This window comes from Tamandua tetradactyla, chromosome 4 (assembly GCF_023851605.1).
Source record: "Tamandua tetradactyla isolate mTamTet1 chromosome 4, mTamTet1.pri, whole genome shotgun sequence".
Classification (NCBI taxonomy): Eukaryota; Metazoa; Chordata; class Mammalia; order Pilosa; family Myrmecophagidae; genus Tamandua; species Tamandua tetradactyla.
Genome location: NC_135330.1, coordinates 143,428,719 through 143,450,558, shown reverse-complemented (window position 1 = coordinate 143,450,558; position 21,840 = coordinate 143,428,719). Strand labels below are relative to the sequence as shown.

The following is a 21,840-nucleotide window of genomic DNA, read 5'->3' as shown; positions in this document are numbered from 1 at the left end:
GATGTGAACATCTATCAGCAGGATCTTTTAAGTATAGTTCAAATGCTTAACATAATCAAGGGTTCTCAAGAGACAAGAGATGTTGTTATGTGTGTTTTGTTTTGTTCTTGCAGAAATGTCTCTCACACCACCATTGTTAGCAAGTCTCAACAATTACCTGCTTATCTCCCTGCGAATTACTATGAGAGCCACCACTGTGGGAAACATTCATTTTGGGAAATAGTATGTCTACATTACAGGTGAGAGTCGGTACTTATTTTACAGGACTTCGAATTGACAGTTACACTCCTGGCACCTAGGATATGCTTTACTATCCAGGATAAGTTTGACATTAAAAAATGGTGTTGAGGTGACCTGTTTACACAAAAATTCCCAATTCTTAATGTATTCCTGATGGATTCCTACCTCAAGCCAACCCCAATGGAGTTCTTCTTGTACCCTTATATAAACTCTCTTTCAATTCAACAATTAATTTCTAGGAAGCAAACGGCTAGTTACAACTCTACTCCTAGGTATCTATTCAAAAGAAAAGAAAATACATGTCCACATAAAAACTTACACACCATTAACCAACATTCATGTTAGCCAAAAAAATGGAACCAACCCAAATGTCTACCAATTGATGGATGGATAAACAGAAAATGGTTTAACCACACAATGGAATATTGTTTGGCAATTTAAAGGAATGAAGAACTCATACATACTATAATGTAAATGAACCCCGAAAACATTATGCTAGGTGAAATAAGCCAGACACAAAAAATCATATTTAGCATAATTTCATTTACATGAAATGCCCAGAATAGGCAAATCCATAGAGAGAGAAAGATAAGTGATTGCCAGGGGCTAGGAAAAAGAGAAAATGGGGAGTGACTGCTATTGGGTAAAGTGTTTTTTCGGGGTGACGAAAATGTTGTGAAATTAGATAGTGGCGAGAGCTGCTTACTCTGTGAATATACTAAAAACCACCGACTGTTGTGTATATTTTAAAAGGGTGAAAGTATGAGACGTGACTTTATTTCAATAATCCATTCCAAAAAAACCTTACTAAACTGTACACTGAGAAATGTGCTCACTATATTCGAACTCAATAAAGATGATTTTTAAAGAATACTTACAAATGGCTTTTCATACCATCTCTACTCCAGGCACAGAAGAAGTTCAGTAGAAGTTAAGGTAATTACTGAAGCTGAGTAATTCCTATATGCTGGATACCTACTTCTCCCCCCCCCCCGCAAAAAAAGTTTATATATGACTTTATTGGAAAAGTTCCTAATTTGCAAACTGGAATTCCCCACCTCCACCTCACTCCCAGAAATTTTAATATCAAACTATGATCACATTTCTTCCTTTGATAAAGTTGCATATATCTTTGCTTTTAACTGTCATTTTTTGCATTACATCTAAACAGTTTCATAGCACTAGGTTTTCTTAACTGCACTTATTGCCGCTTCTATAATTCACTTTAATTGTATGGTTTCAAAACAGAAAACATATTTAAGTCGTAACAAAGAAGGCCACAGTCAACTGCCTTATAGTGCTTCCTCATTAACAACTTCTTGGTAGTTAATTACACAGCCAACAGCAGAACTGTTAAGAAATCCTTTTTCTCCAAACATGCAGGGAGGGAATTCCTCCTGGATACTTCTAGAACCTTAATAGATCTCAACAGAAAGTAAATACGCTGACAATTACACAATATATGTGTAGTGACCGGCCAAGTAAAAAATTTTACATTTACTGGAATCCTTCATTTGAAGGTTATAAAAGTTGAAGCACTGAAAATAATTGTCTTAAATATTATTATGGTGTTTTCAGACACATATAAAACCAATTCTATGTGCTCCCTTTTAGGATAAGAGAGAGAAGACTCTGTCCATACAAGTTTATCCCGAAAACATTTGTGTCCTTGAGAACTCACCTTCATGAAGCTTGCTCAACCTCCCTCAAGCAGCGCTAATGACTGTCCTCTGTCTCCACTTCTGTGCGCTCATCACATTCACATCACCAGAAGGCAAATGTGTGTGTGTATACACTCCTTAGTTATCCTACTGGCCTCTGTTACTAAAGGACAAAATACACGACTCCCACAACCTGACTCCAACCTGCAGACATGTTCGTGTAGCACATATGGTATGTTGAAGTTGGGAAAGTCACACAAAGATCTGGATTGCTGGCTTCTCTTTAAGAGAGAAAGTCTAGCAACACCAAGCATGCATTACCTCATAGCCACAATGAGCTGCTCTCCAGAAAGCGACAGTCTCTGCGACCCGCGTCGGCTTACACCCACCCTGCCTGGCTCACGTATCCCACCTGTCTGGCTCCAGCGACATTTCACTTGAGGCCATGTGGGGTTTTTAATCCATATCCTCAAGGCCTAGTATAAAACCTGCTATGCAGAAGGGACTGATACTTGTCGACTCAGAATATGGTTACATAGGAATCACCTGCAGAGTTCGTGAAAAATGAATAAAGGTTCTAGGTTTTATTCCAAAAGGTTCTGATTTAAAAGGCCCCAGCTGACACCTAGTAATCTGCTTTCTCCACAGGTGCTCTCAGTGAGTTTTGCTGAGAATGGTCTTTGGAAAGAAAATGAGGAAGCTACTGCTAAGGCCCAACTCTCCCAACAGTTTTCTTTTGAAAGAGCCTAAAACTTGACCAGTGCCTTGGGCTCTTATGCGTCTTGATTTCCTTATAAGAAAAAGAATTAAGATTCAATCACCACATCTCCTCACAGCTCTAAATGCTTTGGTTATTTATTGGTAGTCTAAGGAGAAAAGAAATTAGTGCCTATTCTCTGCTACCACCTGCTGGCATATTTTTGGAACTATAAAGGCATAAACTGCAGCCTCTGAACAAAAGCCTCTATTTTTAAGGATTATGTTCAGACATTAAAAAAATTCAACAGAAAATATATAGCTCATTTCAAAGTTAAAAACACAGCAACAAACCACCTTACACCTATAAGAATGGCTGCTATTAAACAAATAGGAAACTATAAATGTTGGAGAAGATGTGGAGAAACTGGGACACTTATGCACTGCTGGTGGGAATGTATAATAGTGCAGCCACTATGGAAGACTGTTTGGTGGTTCCTAAGAAAACTAAATATCGAGTTGCCCTATGACCCAGCAATAGCACTACTTGTTATATACCCAGAAGAGCTGAAGGCAACGACACAAGGAGACATTTGCACGCTGATGTTCATAGCAGCATTATTCACAATCGCCAAAAGATGGAAACAAACCAAATGTCCATCAGCAGACCAGTGGATCAACAAAATCTGGTATATATATACGATGGAATATTATGCAGCAGTAAGACAAAATGACGTCCTGAAGCACATGACAAGATTGATGAGCCTTGAGGTCATAATGCTGAGTGAAATTAGTCAGACACAAAAGGATAGATACTGTATGGTTCCACTTTTATGACCAGTATAAAGGTATAATCAGAAGCTTATAATACAGAATGTAGGGGACTTAGAGATACATAGAAGCTTTTGGAGAAGACACACTAAGTAAGTCTGGAGTGCTGATCATTATTTCTGGATTTTGAGAGGCTGTTTTATATATTTATAACCTGATATTTAGAGATAAGAATGAAGCCAAACAGGTTGGGGTTAAAGTAATTTAGAACATAGGGGTAAGGAAAACAGTGTCTATATTTTAGAACCACACATATTCTTGGAGACCAATGTAAGAAAGGTTTATTTGATCTGGAACTGAAATTTCCTATAGTGCATAATCTAATTCAACCTATCTGTATAGCTCATTTGAACAACTGAAACAGGAAACATTTAGAACTGCCATAGCCCAAACAACCCCAATGAGAGGTATGGAAAGATCAAAGGTGATGGTAGAATTATATACATAGAAGATAGGGTTTAACAAATGAATATGAATGCTGAATCATTAAATTGATATCTCTTTTAGTCTCCAGTATTTTAGAGCAGCTAGAAGTAAAAACTTAAAATTGTGAAATTGTAACCAATGTCAAAGTCTGAAATACGTTCTACAACTAATTGTGGTGCTATGCTTTGAAATTTATAGCTTTTTGTATATATGTTATTTTTCACAAAACAAAGAGTCAATTGTGATGATAAAAAAGTATTTAAGCTCTCTAGCCTCCTATATTCTAGAGTAGCTAGAAGGAAAAATATGAGAGGATTGTATGGTAGCCCATGACAAACTCTGGGATCTGTCCCATAACTGCTTGCAGAAGAGTGCTTTGAAAACTATTGCTTTTTCATTTCTTTGTTTTGTATATATGTTGTACTATACAATAAAAAAAGTTTTTAAAAATGTTGTATTTAGAGAAAAGGAAAAGTGTTCAAATTAATACAAATAGCCTGTCACTCCTACTAATTCTCAAAGTTTCTGATGTGTTTCTACAAAAATGGTTTTTAAAAAGGTCAATGGCTGAGAGATTCCATACAGAGTTGGGAGGTTATCCTGGAGGTTATTCTTAGGCATTATACAGATATCACCTTTTTAGTTAAGGTGTAATGGAGAGGCTGGAGGGAACTGCCTGAAAATGTAGAGCTGTGTTCTAGTAGCCATGTTTCTTGAAGATGATTGTATAATGATATAGCTTTCGCAATGTGACTGTGTGATTGTGAAAACCTTGTGTCTGATGCTCCTTTTATCTACCTTATCATCAGATGAGAAAAACATATGGATTAAAAATAAATAAATAGGGGGGAACAAATGTTAAAATAAATTTAGTAGATTGGAATGCTAGTGATCAATGAAAGGGAGGGATAAGGGGTATGGTATGTATGAATTTTTTTCCTGTTTTCTTTTTATTTCTTCTTCTGAATTGATGCAAATGTTCTAAGAAATGATCATGATGATGAATATATAACTATGTGATGAAAAAAAGTGTTTCGAGGGGGTGCAAGGGTAGTTCAGTGATAGAATTCTCACATGCCATGCACTTCCCCAAAACAAAAACAAAACAAATAAACATTCAACAAATGGGGTTGCAAAAACATGGGAAACGAATGAAATGTAACCCCCACCATACAGCATACAAAAAAAAAAGTGTTTCAAAATGGAATAATCTGCATTTTGGAGAAATTAAACTACTGACATAGAATGCCCGCGGGCAAATATGTGTGATTCACCTTGCTTAGGTGAGACTTCTAAGATTCCTCAACATGGAATGATTTCTTTCTCATCAAATAGCACCAAAAGCTCTTGGATCTGGATTTTATGAGGCTCATGACTTTAGTTTATGCATGGACCCTGCTCTCCAAGCTTAGAACTACAGTTCAGAAAGAAGGTAATATGCAAAGTCAATCCAACATAACAAAATGAAGGTAGTTGCCTGCAATGTTTAGGCAAAACCCAGGATCCGAAGCAGAGAGTGGCTTATGTGGGGCCACATGTGTTGGATGTAGGAGGGGATGGATTAACCTAGAAGGCTTCTCAAAGATGGTTTCTTTAGGCTCCACTGGAACTCTGCAGCCTGACCTCCCAGGCACTCCTTCCCCTTCAACTCCTTTGTCATCTCACCTGCCAGGTGCTCTAACTCCCACCTTTTAAACTACATTCATTCAAGTAGGAACTCCAGGCAGGTCAATTCTAAATCAACAGTTCTACATTTCATAGCTCTCCACGGAGAATTTCTTCTTGAGCACCTTTATATATACCTCACTTCGCCCCCTCACCCAAGACTGAACCTCCATGCCTCACCTCTCTATTTATAGCATGTTACCAACATTCTCCCAGACGTCTAGACCCAAACCACAGAATGAATCTGTGCTCTCTTTGTCCCTCCAAGTCCTTCTATTTCTCTCCTCCCCAGCTGGGGGGCTTCTCCTCTCACACTTTAATAATATTCTATTGATTGCTCAGCTTTTAATCTCCTCCTTTTCTAATCGCACTTCAGTGCCTCTCGCTCCTTAACAAAATCAAGCCATCAATCACAAAACCATCGCTGCGCAAAAACCTTCCAAAGTTCTGTGAGGCCTATGGTAGCTTGAATTATGTGCCCAATTTAGACATGTGCACTATAAATAGGATCCTTTTGAACACGGCCTCTAAAATGTTATTTTTAGTTAAGGTGTGGCCCAGCTGAACAAGGGTAGGGCTTAATCTAGATTAACGGAGGCTTTATAAAAAAAAAAAGAAACCCGAAGCCAGACATCAGAGGAGGCTACAAGGAGAAGCTGAAAGTCAGGAGAAAACCGGAGCTGCAGAGAAGACAGGTCATCACCGTATGATGTGAGGCACAGATTCAAACAAGGAATGCCAAGGACTGAGGCCACTACCAGAGGAAAAGCAAGCCTTCTTATCTCCCAAACCAAGAGCCAAGAGAGCCCAGTTGTTAAACCCAAGCACGGTGGTATCTGTGCGGCTCAGAGAACTAAAACAAGGCCTGAAGAGTAAGACCTTCCACCTGGCTCAGGCCTTCTCGGCCCTTGATTCTTACACCTGAATCCTCACTCTCCCTAAATATAAGAACCCTGTCTCCACACCTTCAGCCACCTGACCGTCTTAGCAACTCAAATTACATCTCTCTATAGTCTTCCCCAAACACCACTGCCCAAAAGAGCTCCCTTGCTCTGCCACATCTTCGATGACACAGGTTTTCTAAAACGATAAGTTTTACAACCATCCTGTCTCACGTCACCATCATTTGAGGTGTCTGCTCTCCTGTCCTAGATGAAACGTTTCAGAAGTCAGAAACCTGGTCTTACATGGCTACTCACACCCCTCCCCCACTGTACACATACACAACAAAAAGCATTTCTGGTGAGTAAAAATATTTTAATTAAGCTCTCCTACAGACAAACCAGTTAAAAGAAAAGAAAAAGGAGCTGCTTGAGGTATACAGAGAAGCTTTCATTCAGATCCAGAAGCTAAAGAACACAGATGAGGAAAAAAATGTGAGCTTTTAGAAAAAGCAGTAGGTATGATGAAGTAGCAAGACAAGGGAGCAGCCTGACAACCACAGCAGGCAGTCGGGAAAATCATGGGGAGGTGGGAAGGCGAGACTAGCCTTTCAGCCTTTCTGCTTAGCAACTGATGCTCCTCGAGCCACAATTCAGAAACAAGAGTCACAGATCAGACAGATGGTACCTACCATGTGGAAAAACGCTCTAAGAGCTTCTGGCAGCACATGAGAGACCCAATGCCCCGAGGAGAAACGAAAGGCCTAAAACCAGCCTTTAACTAATATTTTCCTCTCCTAACAGAGTATCGACAATTAACATACATCTGGAACCGAGAACAGAGTCAGAACACAGAAGAGCTAGAGGAAAGGTAAACAGACTCAGTAAAGGGAGCGATGACAACTGAATGCCACATGAAATAATTATCACCCCAGCATAGACAGAACCAGATGGCAGCACAGACAATGGCGACCCACACAGGTGATATAAAATTTTGATGAATTCCTTTAATGGTCACAAAACGAAAGCCCGTATTCCAGAAACAGACTAATAATAGAACAGATGTCAGTGCTATACAAAAAAAAAAGACTTAAAATTGCCTTCATTATTTACTCATCTATAATTGCATATGTCTTAAAACATGGTTGTTTAATAAGTGTTTTCATTGGTAAGAAAGATGGTTTTATATCATGAATGCCAAAATTATTTTTTTGAACTATAAGTGGATCCTTCTGGCCATTGTATTACCACAAAAGGCCAGGTACTTCAGCTACCCATACGCTGGACCCAAAATGACAGCTATTGTTATCAAGTGAAACCCATCCATATATGTCACTTCCTAAAAACGCCACATTACAGCTTCTATACCATACCTCACCTCTCTGTTTACATCATGTTACCAATTCCCCCAGATGCCCAGACCCAAAGCAACAGGGTGAACCTATGCTTTCTTTGTCCCTTCGAATTCTTCTATTTCTCTCCTCCCCAATAACAACTTCTGTAACATACTCTTAAACCCTTAAAATGAGCAAAGTTACAGCTTCTATAGCATACTCTTAAGACTTAAAATGAGCAAAGTTACAGTTTCTATAACACACTCTTAACACTTAAAATGAGCAGACAAATTTACACTAGAGTATGCACAATGCCCTGTTAACAATGGCTTGCCTAAGGCAGGCAAGATGTTTCTAAATGGCTTCAAATTTGCCTAAAAGTCCTGCTCTTACCATTTAATCAAAAGAGTCAGTCTTCTACAAAATAAGAACGAAGGTCACTGAATTGTATAAAATGAGATAAATCTCCTAGAGAGCAGTTGTTCTTGAGGAAATCATTTAGAAGCCACAGTCATTTGATAACAGGAATGAAATGAACCTCCAGGTTAGAAAGAGCCCTCAATAGACTGGATAACCCAGAAGGAAGATGAAGTGCCTGACTCATGCGTGCAGAATCCCAGAGTAGCTGGGAAAGAATTTAGGGGACTGGAGCACTCCTGTAGGTCCTGAGTAAAGCACCCCCTTAATAAAGGAGGCACAGAGTGGCTGAGGAACCTGAGCCTTGCTGGTGTCTGTGGGCTTGTATCCACTGCACAAAACCAGGGACTGGCCAAGACGGAACCAGCGCAGATCGAGAATACTTGATAAGACTGTCAGTAACGGGGTTTTGCCAGGTAGAGGTGAGAGAACAAGGGCAAGGGTGATTATACCGTCAAGTCAAGAGGCGTGGTACTGGACTGTGCAGACTACACTAGCAGGGGAAGAAAGTAAAGACTGGAGGTTTGTAAGAAGGAAGAAAGTAAAGAGATTTTGATAAAGCAAGTGCAGTTGAACCTGAGAGGATCCGTTGAGTTTAGAGTAAGAAGTTGGGACTCAATGATGTAAAAGTGAAGCCCTCCAGCAGAATGAACAAATCCCATATTAGGATTTCAAAGAAAGTGGCTGGAGTGGAAGTGGAAGTCATGGAAGTGGGTATGTTAGAAAGCTGAATCTGCCCAAGATGATGGCAGGCTTAAGGAGGGAGGGAATGCAGAGAGCCAAGGACACTGCACTCAAGCCCTGGGTGAATAAAGGGGAATAAGTGGGAGGTCAGTAAACACTGCTGCAGAGGGGGATTGGGGAGTTCATCCAAATGGTATAAGCATAATGATTCCGACACAGACAGTTTCAGGCAGCCATCTGCATGCAGCATCTTGCAGCCCTGAGTCACATAGGGTATAGGAAATCCAGCAGTCTCCACCAGGGGAGGCTTCAGGAAAGAGGACGGGGTTTCACTAAGGGCAGAGGGGTGAAGGAAAGATCTATGAAAGGGGTAAGAATGGAGAAGTGTTCACCACAGAGTAACTGTTCCAGAAGCCAACGTGGAAAGGTCTGGGAGGAAGCACGGGAGCTAGGACCACAAGGCAAAGCGTCGTGCAGGGTAACCGAGACGCCCCCCTGGGAAGGAACGAAGGCTGCACGAGAGTGGCACCTGAGTTTAGCTGCCAGGCTGTCCTCAACACGATACCAGACATTTTCACGTTACGCCCAACTGCAAATAGCTTGTGACACAAAATCAGGCTGAGAACATACAAATCCTGCATTTTTTCCTCATGATAAAGTGTTCCACAGTTTGAAACTATTCTGAACAAACTTGCTATCCTTAACACACCCCCAGAAGATTAATGGGATGAATAGCAGTTCAAACATTAGGTTACCAGTCTATAAACAAGGGAACTATTTCAGCTATATTTACATTACCTGAAGCAAAACTCATTTTTTAAAGCTTTTCAAAAAGCACTTTTCTCAGTTGCAGTTTTGTTTAATGAAAACTCGTTTTTGCTGAAAGAATACATTCCAAATGGACTTACCAAAACTTCTGTTTATTACAACTAAATCTCCCGTTTTAACCGTAATTTAAAATAACATTTATAAATATAGGATGTAGATGACCCCTTACATTTTTTCAGGAAACTTTCTTGAAGCATTATCAGAAAAAGTACGCAGAGTTATTATTCTGCCAATAGAAACAGTTGCTCAGCCATCCATTCAACAATATATTAGGTACTTTCTGGATATGCCCAACACTATGTTCTAAGCAGTGTAGGAACAAAATAATTTCATAAACCTAATTTCTATTGAAACCATGTCCTATGCCACTGCCAGCAATTTACTGCCTAAGGCCCCAATCCTTCTTGACACCTGTGTTTCATTTTTGTTTTTGCTTTGCCACTTGTTTTTTAAAATACTTTTATCAGAATACAGCCTCCCCCATTCATTTGCAAATGAGCTTTTGCCCTACCGGGAGCATTGCTGAATAGTCCTAACAGAGACCCTGTGGCCTATAAAGCCTAAAATATTTATTATCAGGCCCTTTACAGAAAAAGATTGCCAGCCACTGTCATTGACAAATTATCAAATGCATTCACTTTTTTACTGAAATACAGCAGTACTAAACAACCCTGCGACAGATACAAACATACACAGAACAGACGATGTTTTGGATGAACTTTTAAAAGTAGGACAGAACACAAAATAAATGTGGTCTTAGGCTCCAGTGATGGTCAGGGAGGGCCCTGAGCACAGGCAGGGGAGGCCGAGCAGAGGGATTTAGGATAAGAGAAGCCTGACCTAGCGCACGCTTTCTTGGGAAGCGGTACAATACCTTCCCCTACCCTGTAGTGGGAGAGGGTTTCTCTGTCCCACCCCTGCCAAAGGGAGAGGAGTGAAGAAGTTCTCTATAGGGTAATAGGTCTATGTTTACAATTCCTGTGTTCTAGAAAACAGCTACAGTTATAGAAATGTCAACAGGCTAGAAATCCTCCACCAAGAACTGGGGAAGTTAGCTCTGTGCCCAGGAATTCTTCCCACTTTGAGACTGTACTGATGCTTGGCCTTCAAAGCCTGCAGATATCTGGGCGTACAGCCAGGAGGAAAAGGTGGACCTTCCTATAACGGCTTTCTTGCAAATATGAACCATAAAAAAAGAAATGGAGTGACTGCTACCTCCTAGCCTAAATGAAAGTGATGCTGAGTTGAATTCTGAAGATGAAGTCTCATTTAACCGAAAAGATTAAAAAAATCAGATGTTTAGAAAAACAAAAATCTCAGATTTCTCTACAGATGGACCAAAAGCTGAAACAAAGGCAAATGCAAATGCATGTGAAGAGTATCCTTCTGGAATTCCATTAAATATGCATGATAAATTTCAAGAATTTCACAAAAACATTCCAACAGAAATCCTCAAGCTCAAGATTCAGGGAGGAAAGAAAAGAAAGCACTCCAGAAAAGATCAAATGAAAAGGCATTTCACAAGCGAACTATCATCAAACAAGGCCCAGTCGAAGGGGCTTACGCTATGTTTTGGAATCAATGATAGGATTTGAAGGAAGAAAAAAGAAAAAAAGAAAGGCAAAAATGATGTCAGGCATTGAAAAGAGCATAGACCAAGCGATGGAAGAAACCTTATGGAAAAAGCTGGGGAATTGAGCAACCACCTAACTACAAGAGGGCTTAGTGTAAAAAATGCCAAAGCTGTTGCCTGCTACAACTCTGTGAAAGCCAAAACTCTCTGGTTGTTCAAAAAAGAACAAATTTCCATGGGAGGCTGAAGCAAAGAATGGAAGAGAAACCAAAAGCAATACGGGATATATATAACTTCTCCAGAGTTCAAGACATTTCTAGGCTCCAAGTGCTAAATTTGCTGAAAATATTTTCCTTCTTATATTACATGTGTCAGGAAATTTGTAAAAGTGGAAAAATAAGCATAAAATTTGGGAGCTGAACATCAAATCTCTTCAATCTTTTTCTAAAGAGTAGTTATTCTATGGAAGTAAATGAAATGAGGTCTTCAGTTATTTGAACAAGAAACCTAACCATACACACAGGGAAATGAGCAGTTTGTTTTTCATTATCAAGAGAATATAGTGTAAAATCAATTTTCATCCACTTGGTAAAGCATAGCAAATGAACTACTTATACTTTAAGTATACTACTTAACTGCACTTATTCCAGAATTTTGTTTTTAAGACTGGTCTTTGTTTATAATGGATTAGTCATAAGTGCCAAGAGAATAATTGATTATCTTACAAATGACTTTACTTAATTTATAAAAGTAATTATTAAATTGTTATGGGGAGGCAGTGGAGTTATTATTTCACAGTAACATGGTGAAATTAATTGATTACTTTTCATATAACTTCATACAAAATATTTCCATTGAAAAAGAAAATAAAGGAAATATAACAAGCGCTATATAACGAATACCATGGAATAACTCTGTTGCAGAGAAAGAGCTTGAAAGAAAAATATTGCATTGCACTGGAGCTAACCATGTAGAGAAAAGGAGTATAAATCAGCAGTACAAAGTTTTCTTCACTCTGAAGACCACTCCTCTTTCCCACAGTTCTCAGAGGCACTCTAATAGACCGTAGTTCAACAAATATTTGTTGAATGAATACTGCCCTCTGGTGGCCAGAAGTCCTGTCCCCCACTGGGGTTTGCTCTCAAATTACCCAAATTTTATTAGGTGTTCCAGAACTTTCTTAAGTCTCTTCTCTTCAAAACTTACCCATCCTTTATTCCAGACCCCAAGACACTGACCTGACGTAAGTTTTAGCCTTCCTATAAAATCGGCCGTCACTTTATGAAAATACATCCTGTAAAGAGTCACTAATCATAAAAATCCAGAACAAGGATTACACCCATTGTGTAGGCAAAACCTATAGTGCGTCCTCTCATTCTCTGTAGGGTGGTCAACCCTGTGCACATACACATGCCTTCTGCTAACTGTTCCTCCCGTTCTTTCACTGCAAGGATTAGAAACTTCAATACTGTTTCCACAAACTTTGCCTAGACCTTTTGTACATAATCCGTTTATCTGTCATATCTGAAATCCCTTCCCAGAAACAATTTCAATATATTTTATCACTTTCATGGTGTAAAAAAAGATTAAGAGGAGAAATCCTCCATTTGATAGAGCCTCATTTCTCAGTGAAATAGTAGGAATGAGCAGTCATTTTCTCCCTATTTATTATCTCTTATTTCATATGCATAATTATGGCCCAGAGTTAGCGCTTATACATCCAGCCTATTGAAAGTTTTCTCCACCTTCTCTCAGTCCCATTGTTCTCTCACAGACCTATGCCTTCTCTCACAGAGCTGTGCATTCAACAGTAAGCCTGAAAGCATGGCCTTAATTTCAACATGCTCTTCATGAGCCATTTTGATACAAACAATAAACAGCTGAGGCCTGTGTTAGTTTCCACAGGACAAACCCAAGTAAATATTTCACAGGCTCTTGTTGGGAAGACCTCAAGACAGGCAGATGAAGAGATTAAAACGCACTGCCAGACTTTCATCTTTTAATCAGTATCCTTCTTTGGCATTTGTTTGGAAGACAAAAATGTGGGATGAGGATTTCAGTTTCCATCCACTTTATGCAAACATGAGTCAACCTGAGCCAGGGCGGGTTTGAGAGGGAGAACACTCATGTGGCGCAGCAGCCGCATTCCCAGCAACCAGCACGGTTCACAGAAATTGCAAACCCAGGTTACTTCAAGTTCACGTCTGTCTCAACAGGATGTTTATGGAGTCTCTGCTATGCAAAATGAAATAAAGGCAAATTCCAAGGCAAACCAAGCCAAAGGATACTGAGAGGTGAAATCTTTTCTTGGTATCTAACAAATTCTGGGGAAATTACCTGCATGACAGGGTATTAGGAAGTAATGGAAAACATGTTTAAAGGTTCCAATATTTCCATTTTTATAGACTAATTTACAAGTAGCCAAAAACAGGTAGAATTTAATAGAGTTAATCCAATAAATATTTTCATAGAAATCAGGTCTTGAAGGGGCCCTTAATATCATCTAATAATTGCTATCCAAAGCTCTTTGTAAACTGTAAATCACTGTACTATGTAAGGAGTAAAACAAAGGCTTTTCACTTAAAGGAACAAAGAAAACTAAAATGGGTAGCTCCAGCTCTGCCACCCGGTTACAGAACTTTAAAACCATCCACAGCTCCCTGTACTCCTGAGGCAGGTTAGACAGGGGAAAAGGGAGGGGGAAGTGGCCCTAAAACCCATAACAAATAAAATACCAAATGATTATGCCCATTTGACTGGTCAGGAAAGCTCTGGCCTGACCTTGCTCCAAGGTTGCTGGTTGATAAATTGGAAGGCTGGTGTATTAAATCATCAGTCAGTTGATTGCATCTGCGGCTGATGACATCTGTGATCAACTAAGGAGTGTCTCCCACAAAGAGATAATCTAATCAGCTGGAGGCTTTTAAGGAAGAAGATTGACTCATTCACTGCTTCTTCAGCCAGCGAGCCTCTCTTGTGGATTTCGTCCAGACCCTACATGGGAGCCACCAGCTTCACAGCCTGCCCTACGGATTTTGGACTCTTCCATTCTCACAGTTACATGAGACACCTTTATAAATCTCGTATTTACAAATCTCTCCTGTTGGTTCTGTTTCTCCAGAGAACCCTGACTAACAGAAAACCCCCAAGAACCCAACCCTCACTCAGGGTGGCAACTGAGAAGAACCAATGAAAAGGGCAGCTCATCAATTCCTTATCAACATAGCCAGAGAGGGGCCTCAGACTGCTTCTCCTCCAGAGGATGAGGTGTTCATCTTAGGGGGTGTACTTTTCACTACGCACTCAGAGTTCTTTATTGAGCCTGAGTCAAGAACCTTCTTAGCTTCAGCCCTTGGTTGGGGTCTAGACTTCTCTGAGAATTCCTGTGCCTCCCCAGCATCCGGTTGCAAATTCCCGGGGCTCTCTGGCATCTAACAGAGAATTCCCAGAGCTCCCCAGCATCCTGAGAATTCCCAGGGCTCTCCCCAACACCTAGAAAAGTCACTGGCACATAGTAGGTATGCAAGCATTTGTTGAATGAATAAATATTTGAACATAATGTGCCACACAAATATTAATACATAACATATGCCCAGTTATTCCAATTTTGATTACAGATACTGGTTGGAATTGAGTGGCAAAGGTTAGCCTTCCCAGGAAATATTTGCAATAAAAAAAAATGATTAAGTAAATGAAGCACAAATCAGTCAAAATATTAAATTAGACTTTTATAGAAGGAGACTTTCCCCGAGGCATGTCTCTGACCTGTGGCCATGCCACTACTCAGAGCATTCCAGCCTTCATTGATGTCTACTGTATATGAGCTATGACTCCTCTGAATAAACAAACAAAATCCAGGAAAAAAAATACTTGAGTTCATTCCATACCACAAAGGTCTTCAAAATCTCTTCTTTAAAAAGAGTGGTGTATGCCTTGTCAACAGATGAATAGAACATATGGAATAAAAATAAGTAATAGGGGGAACAAATGTTAAAATAGATTTAGTTTGAAATGCTAGTGATCAATGAAAGTGAGGGGTAAGGGGTATGGTATGTATAATCTTTTTTTTTCTGTTTTCGTTTTATTTCTTTTTCTGTTGTCTTTTTATTTCTTTTTCTGAACTGATACAAATGTTCTAAGAAAGGATGAATATGCAACTAAATGATGATATTGTTAATTACTGATTATATATGTAGAACGGAATGATCATATGTTAATGTTTTAGTTCATTTGTTGTTAAATTTTTTTAAATTAATAAATTTTTTTTAAAAAGAGTGGTATATGGCTCTTATCTTAGGCACAAAAACAGCAACTGTACTACCAGGATTTGACCCCAAAATAAAACTTCATAGTTTCCACATTAAAAGTTTCAATTATAGCCTTCAAGTTTAAGTCAGAGTTACTATTTTAAGCATCTGTTAGGTAAAGCACTTTAAGAAAGCCTCACATGCAGCCCCCAAAGAATTGCCACTTTTTATTACAGAAAGGTACTACTCCAGTATCATTGTTTTTTGTTTAAAAAACAATTGGGGTATTATTCTCAACTTATTTACCTAGCTAGCACCCCTCTTCGTGGCTAAAATCTTTGTTAGTAATGCATGCCTTCTCATCTTTGTTAGGTAGTGAAACAAGGTTTGAATTTCACATTCTATTTTTTTGTAGCTGCTGTGGAATGCATTAAGTAAGGAATGTTTTATCCAGAGCAGAACACACCTAATCTTGAGGTGTGGATAGATACAAAGAGAGGGACATTCATAGAATTCAAAAAGGAGCAACACCTAACCAACTCCTCCTCCACATCCTGTGTTACATAACCTGGTACACAACTCTGAAAGTCCATTTCGCCCATAGTCACAGATACTTAGAAGGTCCTCCTACTCATGTAAAGAAACCAGCTGCGAGTGCTTGATGTCTCTGTATTTGACTTAGGTACAGGAGGGCAAGCTCTGAAGCATCTTTTTTGTTAACTATAACTACATTAAATAAGCATAAAAATTAATAAGTAGGAAGTCAGTGCTTCATCGAATATTCAGCCTGGAGATAGGGACATGTTTAAATTTAGTAAGCTATACTTGGTAGCACAATTTCATTCATCCATTCATTCAACAAACATTTACCAACTTGTCTATTATGTTCCAGGTAGGATCTAGGGTCCTTTTGGCAGGAATGTGGCTATATATAATAGTGCATATACATTAATGGGTAACTTGACTTTCTATGTGCAGTAAATTAGAAGTGTGCAGTTTTAGGTAAAATTCACAAATTTTTTCCATGTGTTATAATTATTACTTTGCTTCTTCTAAGAAGCTCTGTGTAAATGACATCCCTGTGGTTTGGGGGTTAGTTTTGTTTGCTTTTGTATGCTGTATGGCAGGATCACATTTCATTCTTTTTTCCATGTGAGTATCCCATTATTGCAGCACTATTTGTTGAATTTTTGTTTATTTAGTTTTTCACTTGTTCATTTTTTGGGGAAGGGTGCTGGGAATTGAACCCAGGTACCTCGCATGGCAGGCAACAATTCTACCACTGAACTATCCTTGCACCCCCTAGTTTGTTTTTTTTTCAAAAGGAGGAAAAATACATGAGGCCAATTGTACTTCAATTTTGTGTATTATAAGCATCATATCTCTTTAGCCACTTTCTTCAATCAAGCTAACAAATGCCATTCTTTGTTCAAAGAATAGCATTCCAGCAATGAATGGTAGGGTAACATTTAGATACAAAGCACTCTCACAGAAAGCTCACCCACCACCCAGAGCATGCCTCTGGCTACAAAGATGTATTAAGATTTGTCTTGTTTCAAAATTTCACCACCACCATAGAAGAGATGACAATATCATCCAAAAGAATATGTTTAATTTCTTCTTGGAACTAAAAGAAAATTCTAAGATAAAGATAGGGGAAAGGTTATATCAATCAGAAAAAGAAAAAAAAGCCCAATTTCCTGAACACATTTACTCAAGATATTATTTAATGAAAATATTTGCTTTAGAATCACAGGATCATCTTAAATTTGGCTTTAAAACTACTTAAAACTGAAAGGAAGTGCAGGATACAAATAACGTCTGAAGAATTTAACCTGAAGATAAAATTATAAATAAGGTAAAAAAATTTAAAAAAAAACAGGGATATAAAACTGACTCTCAAACTCTATTTGTAGGGCACATTGGCTCAGTGGCAGAATTCTTGCCTGCCATGCCGGAGACCTGGGTTCATTTCCTGGTGCCTGCCCACCAAGAAGAAAAAAAAAACAAACTATATTTGCAGTTTCTTGGGAGGTTTAATCTGCCAGATTCAATCCAGTAATTTCAATATCAGTACAAATTATCACTTGTATTTTCTTTACTATTAAATCTCTATTTTTTTAAAAAAGATCGAACATTGCTTATTCCATTACTCAAATGAGTATATTGTTCATATGCTAGAATCAAATGGGTAATTTCTTTTGCACAGTTTTTCTCTGCCTTCCAAAAACTGAGTTCATACCCAGTGAGAAAACCAACACATTTTTACAGATTGCATCGTATTTCAATGTAATTTGGTATATGCCCCATACCTCAAGTCCAATTTTGGGAATGCCAACATTTTAGGCATAAAAACAAAGAATTCAGTCCTTCCATTAGTCCTTACATTCTTCTACTGTATTTCACCTTCAGCTTTGAGTTGGCTAACATATAAGTATACACAGAAGCATTCTGACCTCTGCTGCCAGAAATTGGAACTTTTTCCACAAGTCTTTACCTCAGATTCTCTGTAAAAGTCACGCATCTATAAAAATGTTTGCCAAAGTATAACCTATAATAATTTCCTTGATGACCCATAAGTACTAGGAAACTTTTTTAAAATTGAATTTTGATATGATGATAATCCTTCTAAAGTTCTTACATGTTATTAATGCAAAAACAATCACTTTGCAATGTTAATTCAAATTTTAAGATATTTTATAGAATTTATAAGTTTCTTAAATTAAGGTCAGTCGATATACTCTTAGAAGTCAGAAATACTAATCTACAGTATTAATTTTAGATATGTTTTCTTTAAGGATAAAAATGTAAATTGTGTTAAGGTCACTTTATGTTATAACTCAAGTTTGCAAGAAAAAAAGTGAGTCATGTATCAATGTTACGAAATTGCAGTTCAATAATGAATGGATCATTTTGCGGGAAAATGACTATTTCTGAAAAAAATTCAAGGTAAAAGTCTAAAATTGACTAGCAATCCAAGAAATTAGGAATGCTACTTAAATCTCTCAGATTTACTAGTGAGTTCTTTAATATTTTTAAGAAACACCTAATCGAATTTCAAATCAACTGAGATCACAGAAAAAAAATGTCAAAGCATTAAAGCATACACACCAAACTGGTTATTATATCAGTTACAAGATTATGAGTAGCTACTTTCATTTTCTTTTTCAGCATTTTCTGGATTTTCCTTAATAATCATGTATTCCCTTTATAATAAGAAAAAAATTACCTTTCAGATTACATTTTATAAGGGGACTTAATATACCATAAAAATGGTGTATCCTTTATGGATACATAAGGGAGGGAAGCAACAGAAAACCTAGTTAAGAGTAGCTTAAAAATAATGATTTTTTTCTTTTTATTTTAAAATAGCAAGAAATCCATGGTCTACCAGTCCAACAATGTCATCAGGGTTCCAGGTTCTTTCCATCATCAGCAGGTTGACCCTCATCTTCACGCTTTTTTGCCTCCGAGTCACAAGCAGGCTGCTGGCATTCCGGACATTATAACATCACTCAAAAGTAGGAAAAGGGTAGAAGGCTAAGGGCGAAGAGTTAGACCAGCAGTCTGTCCTTCCTCCCCCGCAAGGTGACAGCTGTCTTGGAAGCTCCCCCCCCCCCGCCACAGTCCTCTGTGATACAGACCCTCCCTCAGCAGCCAGGGTGCCGAGAAGATAAACCTTTCCATCTGGGTTCACTAACATATTCATCAAAGTCAGGGCTCAGATGGTGAGGAAAGCAGGTATGAGGTGGGCAACTTGCAATGTCTGCCATAGGTATTTCAGGTCATGGAGGAAAGGTGAATTTATCTGTTACTGTTTTGGGACACCTGAGCAGCCATCTAAGTAAAAAATACAGTTAGATTCACAGCTCATGCCTTTTGCATAAGTTAATTCCAAGGAGACTGATGATTTTAAAGCATAGAAAGTGACTCCATAAACTAACCTAAAGGACCTGGGGGAATTTTTATACTATAGGAATGAGAAAGGTCTCTACAATATGCAAAATCAAGAACCAATAAAAGAAATGATCAATAAAATCAACTACAATTTTTTTTTTTAAGTTTCTGCATGGAAAAGCAAAACACCATCAAAAGGCAAACCAAAGGGGAAATGAACACTTGCAACTCATATTTTAGGCCAAGAGCTGATTTCCTTCATTAAAAAGGGGCTCCTACAAAAAAGTGGGGTTAAAAAGAGTTAACAGAAAAGAAGATACAAATTGTTCTTAAATATATTAAGAGATGATCAACCTCATTTATCAAATAAATACAAAATTAAGATAATATGTGGGGTGGGGTTGTAAACTACAAGAGTATAAATTTAGTGGGAATGTAAAGTGATAAAGCCTCTAGAGAGGAAAATTTGACAATACCTACCAAATGTGAAAAATGTACATTTCCCATAACCAGTAATTCAGCTGCTGGGAATTATCCTAGTTATGACTGTACATAAGCAAAATCATTTCTGCACAATGTTATTCAATGAAGCACTGTTTATAAATAGAAGTATCAGAAAAAGCTTAAATACCCATCAAGAGAGAAAACGTTAGAAACATTCTAGTTTCTTCTTTAATAAAATACAACGCAAGTGTAAAAATCTTTTCAAATGAAGCTCTTTACACATGGACACTTAAGCTATATTGTTAAATGATAAAACCAAGGAGCAGAGTAGTGTTCGTACTATACTTCCATTAGTTTTTTTAAAAATTAAATAATTAAATGGACGAAATATGCAAAAAATTCTCAGCACTGATTTTGCAGATGCCTCTAAATATTTTTTTCAATCACTGTGCCTAGCAAATGACCTGTATGACCAGTGCTTTCTCACCAAGCAGTGCCAGCCCAAGGGACACAGTGCTTTTACAAAAGGTGAGGAAGGCTGGCTAAAGAATTTGAGCTCCAACGTTGACTTGACATATTTTACACTTTGTAAACAGCTAGAAAAGGGTAGGGGACAAAAGTCTTGATCACAAATTCAACGTTGGTTGAATCCATAGTTGTATGGATTCCTTTTGCAGCAAGTCCCTGTTATAAGATGTGAATGTTGGAGGAGGATTAGCTCTCACTCAACCTTTAATCCAATATTGTCACCATTAGCTGATATTAGCAGCCAAAAGACATCTGATCGCTTCATTAGGGCTAGAATGAACAAAAATAACTTTTATTGTAAGTTAACTGACTTGGTTCAGGGAGGAACAAAGGCTAGCAGGGAAGCAGTAAAGCACTCTAAGAGGCAGAAAACAAAAGATGAGATCGGAATGAGCCACAATACTGTTTTACAACCTTGCTTTAACTTAAGGATATCAAGATCAGTTCTGAAAGCTACAAAAATCTCAACTTCATCAGCTTCGGCCTACTTTTTCTAATTCCACATTAGTTCAGTTTAGTGTCTTTCCATCTGATCAAGTATTTCGCCAGTTAAAAAAGAGCAAAAAAGAAGGGGAATATATCTATTTTTTTCTCCTTTCTCCCCTACTACTCCTATACAAAGATTTTGAAACCTTTCCCTATAATAAGGGCCTATAAAGGGCAAACCTTAAGAAGTCAGGCCTGAGTATACAGCAAATTTAATACCTCCAGGAACATGAGAATATCCAGGCATCCATGTAAGGGAAACCTCGGACCAGAGGTGTTCTCTACACACTTGGCACTTGGACACGGTTTCCACCAGATCATGTCCCTCTCCCCATAACCTGAAACCTCTGCCAGTGAGCCACAGTAAGTCTACTATGTGCAGAGTGCAACAAAAGGTACGGTAGGGAAAGAACACCAAAAGTCAATAGAAAAATAAGTCCCTGTTTGCAGGGAGCTCATACCTCTTTAGGGCTCTTAACCTTTTTAGGATCAAAAGCTAGGAAGGCATGCATGCAGCCCATCAAAGGCAGTCCCTGGAGTTCCATGACAAAGCAGCACTCACCAAAGCAATAAACTCAGTACATAAGCACAAAGTGAACAGGATGGCAAGAAGTCGCTGGTATCAGATGAGGTCAGGTCGGCGCTTTATTACGCTTTTCTTGTTCTTACCCCTGTCTAATGCAATCTCCCTTTGCTTTATCATCCATGCTTCCTGGAAGACAATTCTGTGCTCCCTAGACTTACCTCTGCATCTCCAACTTACTTCTCAGTAAACTCCAACTGTCTTTCCCTCTCACTCAGAAATTCCTCTTACTAAACCCCCAACGAGCTCCTAATTTGCCAGATTAAATGGAGATTTTCCACTAATTTTTATGAATTCTTTGATGCTGTTTATTTCAATGTTCAACTTTTTCCAGGTTACAAATCTTTTTGGAAATCAGATGAATGCTGTGAAGCCTCTTCCCAGAAAAGCACACACATATACATACGTACATTCACACA

At 38.4% G+C, this 21,840-nt stretch overlaps 1 protein-coding gene across 15 annotated transcripts in view; it reads right to left on the bottom strand.

Annotated features, from left to right (window-relative positions):
• Window positions 1–21,840, bottom strand: part of LMO7 (LIM domain 7) — a 220,866-nt gene that overhangs the window by 142,295 nt on the left and 56,731 nt on the right. The window lies entirely within an intron of this gene.